The sequence below is a fragment of the Euprymna scolopes genome, chromosome 9, assembly GCF_053919585.1.
Source record: "Euprymna scolopes isolate OS-2025 chromosome 9, ASM5391958v1, whole genome shotgun sequence".
NCBI classification, from domain to species: Eukaryota; Metazoa; Mollusca; class Cephalopoda; order Sepiida; family Sepiolidae; genus Euprymna; species Euprymna scolopes.
In genome coordinates this window covers 75,448,747-75,456,057 of record NC_136490.1, presented here as the reverse complement: position 1 = coordinate 75,456,057, position 7,311 = coordinate 75,448,747, and the positions used below count along the sequence as shown (strand labels likewise).

The 7,311-nt window shown below is 26.4% G+C and overlaps 1 long non-coding RNA gene across 1 annotated transcript in view; it reads left to right on the top strand.

The window, feature by feature from the left end:
• LOC145284993 (uncharacterized) overlaps positions 1-7,049 on the top strand; it is a 154,265-nt gene extending 147,216 nt beyond the window's left edge. The window contains exon 2 of the long non-coding RNA XR_013868924.1: positions 6,912-7,049. This is a non-coding gene — a long non-coding RNA (uncharacterized LOC145284993). The remainder of the gene's footprint in view (positions 1-6,911) is intronic.
• Positions 7,050-7,311: the final 262 nt, after the last annotated feature.

The following is a 7,311-nucleotide window of genomic DNA, read 5'->3' as shown; positions in this document are numbered from 1 at the left end:
AACTTTATTATATATAAAAATCGATAGAACATTAACTCTTTAATAATATATACGAAATCTGAAAAATTTTAAATATCATATTTAAGCGTCCCTGTTAGCTTAGATAAATACTTTTGCAGTGTTAACAAAAGAGCTAGAATAATACCAGAGCATCTTCATTTACGCCAACATCAATATATTACATATGAATGAGTCCCCTGTTGAATTTCCACAGGTCCCGCTCGGTCTGTATTATTGCCATGGATGAAGTATATGCTGATTTCAAAGATAAAAGTATAAATGATTGCTAACATGGGGGTATTTAAATTATCGGCCACATATAAATTTAAAACAATTATTTTGTAAAAAAAATATTTGGATCACACTTTAACGCATATTACCCTTGATTTGTTTTTACTAAAACAAAATAATGAATGCGAGATTCCTCACATTCATATTTTGTCAGATATTTTTGTCCTAAAGACAGATTTTATGGATCGAGTTCCATTTAAAAATGAAATTGAAACAAAATTTCTTATTTAATAGGTTTTGCTAAAAATGGCATTATGCTTAGAAAGAACTTTACCCAATAAGTTAAAATCAAGCTATGTTGAATTCAAAGTAATTTCAAAATATATTTATGAAGAAAGAAGTAAAATAAAGCATCTGTTGATGTAAAACATCTTAATAGTCATCGTGTAACATTTAATTAATGCATATTGAGCACAAAAATCCCATTGTTTTGTAATATTAGAACTAATTTTGTTTAGATGATGGTATTTTTTCCAAAATGTTAATCTGTTCTCAAGATAAACGCTCTTTATCTAAATGAGGCATCTTATCTTTGACTGTTATCCTCCCTTGATTACGAATGAAATGCAAAATCGAAAACATGTCGTTTTAGTAGAAATTATTAAACCAATTTGGTGACAATAATCGAAAATTAATACCGTTAACCTTGTAAATTCTCTCAGGTGGATTGGATAAAATACTAACCCGATTGTGACAAAGTCAAATGACAAGGTGTGCTTAACGAAGATAAAGTTTATTTTATAAGTGAAAAATAGGCAGTGAACTTCTTTATGGCATAATAATATCTCCAATCTATATAAAAATAATAATATTTCCAATCTATATAAAAATAATAATATTTCCAATCTATATAAAAATAATAATATTTCCAATCTATATAAAAATAATAATATTTCCAATCTATATAAAAATAATAATATTTCCAATCTATATAAAAATAATAATATCTCCAATCTATATAAAAATAATAATATTTCCAATCTATATAAAAATAATAATATTTCCAATCTATATAAAAATAATAATATCTCCAATCTATATAAAAATAATAATATTTCCAATCTATATAAAAATAATAATATCTCCAATCTATATAAAAATAATAATATCTCCAATCTATACTAATGGTATGGAACTAATGGAACTAATGGTTGATGGAATTTGGTTAGAGAAAGAAATATAATGCGAAAATCAAACATATTCTACAATCATGCCACTAAATCGAACGGGATTATGTTCGCTAAATTGTGTATAAAAATGGAAAGAATTTGGTAATTTTTCTAAATGTCCGCACAGGAATACAGATTTGGAACTATAAAATAGTCAAATAATTAAATACGATTTTACAAACAAATTTTGATTAGTATAATTGTTATCTCATGAGAAAGTGATATTAAAAGTTGTAATTTAATTGAACCATGCAGACAGAGCTTGAAGCTGATTACTAATGGAAAGTTGAGAAGTTTAGGAAGGAAAACTCGACAGGCGCTAAATCTGCTATGCGCATGCTCGAAATTAGTGTCCTAAAATAATGATTATGATTGTCAGTTTGTACATTATATAGGGTTAGTTGGACAGGCGTTACAACTTAACGTCCCATCAGCCTTTTTATTACTGAGTTTTGAGGTAAGTTATTAATGCCTTCTTTTATAATTTCGTGGAATGATACAATTTTCACGAAGTAAAGATACATATTTAAATAATTAAAAAATAAAACATAAAGATTAACATAAATCTTCTAACATTTAAAGTAAAATTCCTACAATTTGTTGGAAAGCAAATTTCGTCTGTTTGTTTACTAGCCATAGTTAACCAGTAAAAGCAAAAATAAAAGAAAAAAAGCAAACATTTTTACTGCATTTATAATGTTCTTTATGTCGTTTTCTGAAACGTCTATTACAAAGACTTAGATTAAAATATGATCATTTTCTTTTATATATATATATATATATATATATATATATATATATATGTATATAGCGTATTAATATTTTTTAACCAAAATTTTAAATATATTAACATATAGCAAAATTCTGTAATGTTCATATACCAATAAAAATTTGGTAAAATAAATCGACTCAATTATTAAGCTTCATGATTATCAATTATTATAATTTCGCATTCCTATAATGTTTTTAGAAAATGAAGACAATAAAGTAAAAAAATGAGAGCATCATATTGTGTATTTTCATGTTCGTTATAATTCTCTCGTGACCATTCGGACAATTTCAAACATCATGTCATTCAAAAATATTCCATAAAACAGCCTCTCTTTAGACGGTGAAATACACTATTTATGCATTTATTACCATTTTTCTAATCCTTATTTAAGAGATCAAACAGTTAATGATATTACCTATGAACCGTATGACACACCAAACCAAGCACTATTTTACATAGATTATAAATCGAATCATGCTATGTGTATGAAAAAGGTATTCTCCAGTATATCAGAAAGAATATACAGGTTATCTCAATATGAGAATATATTCAATAAGAATAAGGATTATTATAATGAAGCTTTCATTAGATCAGGAGATCATGGAAAAATCAAATACAAAGACTTAATAATAATAGAATAATTTTAATAAAAGCAGAACAAACTACATAATATCATACAACATAACAATAAATGAAAGAAGAAGTGCTAATAATAAAAAAATATATACAAATAAGAAAAAGGATAAAAAGAATAAAATCAAAAATAATAAAGAAAATATAATAGTGATGATAATATTAAGAATCAGAGAAATAGACACAAAAAACAAGTCTGGTCTTATCCACTTTTTACCGAACTGTCAAAATAATATGTCAAAAGAATTTTGCAAAATAATCGATAAGAACTTCCCCTAGAAAATGAATCAAGTAAAATAATTAATAAGAACACAGTTAAACTTTAATACTCAACCGCTACCAATTTAGACAATACTATAATAGGTTCTAACAATGGTAAAATAAACTAAATAGTAAATAATAATAGGATTGAATCAGGTGAACTAAATTTGGGGAGACAGCGTAACTATAGGACATCTAACGTATGCTCATTTGTTTGCAATTGTGTAATTTCTGTAATTGTTTACAAATGTGAAGTTAAGGTGGATAATAATAAGAGGATATATGTAAGGGTTACGAAATGTTTGTTTAATCGGATGAATTTCTGTACGAAATATATCTAAAGAACATTGTCAGACATATAAATTGCCTTTGCGTGAAATTTGAGAATGATAGGCTCAGTCGTTTCGGAACCTATGAGGAAGGAACTCGCACACACACATACACACAAAGTGACTTTTGTATAGATAGATAGATAGATAGATAGATAGATAGAGAGAGAGAGAGAGAGAGAGAGAATATATATATATATATATATATATATATATATATATATATATATATATATATATATACTTGTTTGGTCTTTTAGTCGTTAATCTTTCAGTGCGATATTCGTCTTCAACACACACGAAAACCTATAGACAACAAGTTTTTAAGGTAGGGTTTATATTAGTCTATTAGGCCACAATTACCAAATCAACAGCAACTTTAAAAAGATACCCCTTTCCCCAAAAAAGTGTTTATAAGGTGGGCGTCCATTTTACGTTAAATTAATACAGATAAGTGATCCCCTCACTTTTTAAAACTATAATTTCTTCATATCTTAGAAACTACCTGTTTCCTAGGATTTTAACTGTTATTTTCTTTTCAGCACCCTCGAAAACCTAGTTGCAATTTTAAAGTTTTTTTGTGGGTGGAAAAATACTGCACCTCTATCAATATTTCAATCATAGTCATTAGTTTCTTAGTTTTGCATATGAATTACAAAATATCTGATATTTCCTCAAAACCTCTGGCCTTTATTGAGAGGAGACTAAGATTTGCTGCTATAGGTTCCAAATGATCTGAAACAACAGCAAAGGGGAGACTTGATTCCAAATATTTTTCATATGTTATATTTACCCTCTTTGGTTTTCATAGATAAAGTAAATTTCACGATGTAGAAAGATTATTTGATACTGGAGAAATTCATAATCGTACCCTATTTCTAAAAGACGGAAGATATAACATGGGAAATATTTGGAATCAAATTTCTCTTTGTTGTTATTTCAGATCATTTAAAACCATAGCAGCGAGTTATAGTCTCCCCTTTATAATATATATATATATATATATATATATATATATATATATATATATATATATATATATATATATATATATATATATATAAGGTTGAACGTCTGTGTGTGTGTCTGGTTACGAATAGGCTCTATATGGTTGTCTATTATAGAAGACTGATCGCATATAATGATAGAAGATGTATCGAAACACAGGAATGGATATGTTTGATCTGGCATAATGATTGTGGGGGCTGCGTACGCGCCTGGTCCACAAAGTATGGAAATAAAAAATTTGAAAATTAAAAAAAAAAGTTTACAAGTGTTTTTGATATAGATGTACATAAGAATACTTTGATAAGTATGTTTTAACTTAAATAGGGATGGTATAATAAACTTGTGGGGTTTGCGTTCGCGCCTGGTCTCCATAGAATGGAAATAGGCACACGCTTTTATAAAGACTTTTCATATCTATCTGCGTAAGTATACCTTGATAATTATGCTTCAGTTTGAAGAAATATGGTATAATAAAATTATGGGGTGTTCGTTCGCGCCTGACCTCCATAGAATGGAAATATGTCACAAAGTTTAACAAGGTTTTTTAATATAGATCCACAGAATATTGTGATAAGCGTTTCAGTGTGAACAGGTATGGTATAATAAATTTTCGGATTTGTCTATTTTATTTTTACTTTCATCATATTTTGCTTTGGTTTTGATACCCCCAAATTCGAAGCTATCTCTTTACAACCCTTCCTTTTCATAACCTATCATACTTTCATAAATCAGAGTCCATTTTCTGTAGGCTGTTTTTGAACCCAGTCAACGACGGGTACTTTTGCTAGTATATATATATACATATATATATATATATATATATATATATATATATATATATATATATATATATATATATATACTTTAATTAAGTAATTTTTATTTCATCATATTACTGGTATGTTAGCAACCTTTTTCCTATGTAAGTTTATTATCTTAAAAAACATCTCTGGCGAACGTTAAGAAATCAGTAAAATGGAATTTTTTGACACAACCTCTAATTTATAAAGAAAGTGAGCGATGTGTTTTCAAAAGGAGGCGAAAACGATTTTTTTTTTTCAAAAAAGCGATTTAACGTCTTCTGATGGCAATAAGGCATCATTTTTTATATACAAAACACAACATATTAATGTTTAGTATCTTACGTGATGCCAGTTGCTATTAATAGAGATAAGGAGCTCTTGTAAATTCTTATTGGTAGGTTATAATCTCATTTGCATTTTAAATTCTATTATGTTGGCAGATTGAATTTTCCTGCAATTAGCTATCAATCCTTAACCCCCTCATTCTATTGTCCATTTGATCTAAAATACAAAATAAAAACTTCTAAGCGATAAAAAATGTTCATATCCATGCATTATATCTGAAAATGTTCACACTAATATTTGGCTGAATATGATATAAGTATATGTATTCGTATGGATTGAAAAAGCATTGTTCCATATAATCTTTTTTGAAACCAAAATTGTTATAAGATTTTAAATTGATAAAATCTGCATACGCACCAAAAGCAATAGTTTAAAAAAAATATCGAAAGAACGTAATTAATTTTACTGATAACTGTCTTAAGTTAGATATATAATTTCAATCAACCTGTTCCCCTAAGTAATTGAATATGACTTTTCAGGATTTCACTCATTTGACAGTTTATGATTCTTGCGTATATGTGTTTAACTATCAAAATTAAGGACTTAATGAAACCATGCATTTAAATCATAACAAAATGAATAAAATGTTGATTTATATACATATAAACCTCCTTTTTATCTATTCATATCTATCTACATACAATACAGCAATACGCATCTACTACGACTTATTGTGTTGAACTTTGCTCTCGATTAAATATCGAAGCTAATATTTTTCTACCCAAGTACATCATACAATATTAAAAAAAACTGTTTAATTTTCGAGACTGTGTTGATGAAAAAAAACCCTCAAAAAACAAAACGAAACAAACAAACAACAAAAACAAACAAAGAAACAAAAACGGCATACTTTCCCCCAGAAGGAATCCATACCAAATTAAATATAGCTGAAGATAGCCGGAATGATTTGATTATAAATATAAACAAGCCTATATATATATATATATATATATATATATATATATATATATATATATATATATATATATATATATATATATATATATAGGTTTGTTTATTGTTTATATATATATATATATATATAGATATATATAGGTTTGTTTATTGTTTATATATATATGTGTGTGTGTGTGTGTATATATATAGGTTTGTTTATTGTATATATATATATATATATATATATATATATATATATATATATATATATATATATATATATATATAATAGAGATAACCAAATATAAATTTAGTAACATTCGTATAAAATATTGTTGTTTATTAATTATTTCTCAAATATTTACCTGATGAACGTTTTAAAGTTTTTCTTCTCTCTTTGTAGATGCAACGTCACCATCCATGAAGTCTACACAAACGGATTTATTTTTATCAGCTTGTAAAACAGGAAAAAAAGACTGCATTTAACTAAGATAAATGGAAATATAAGTCTCTATTGTTGATTAAATAAAAGCTTTCTAATTCCAATGTTGTTTTTTTTCTTCACATCTGTCCGTGCGTTTCTCTGCTAAATAAAGTTGTATATATATATATATATATATATATATATATATATATATATATATATATATATATATATATATATATATATATATATATATACGTGCAAGCTTTCAAATGATCCAATCAATATTTTCAAACATCATGAACTGATTTAGAATTTTCGTTTGATTTATACTCAGAAATGGTTATTTATATTTATCTTCTTAATGTGCATAATTTAC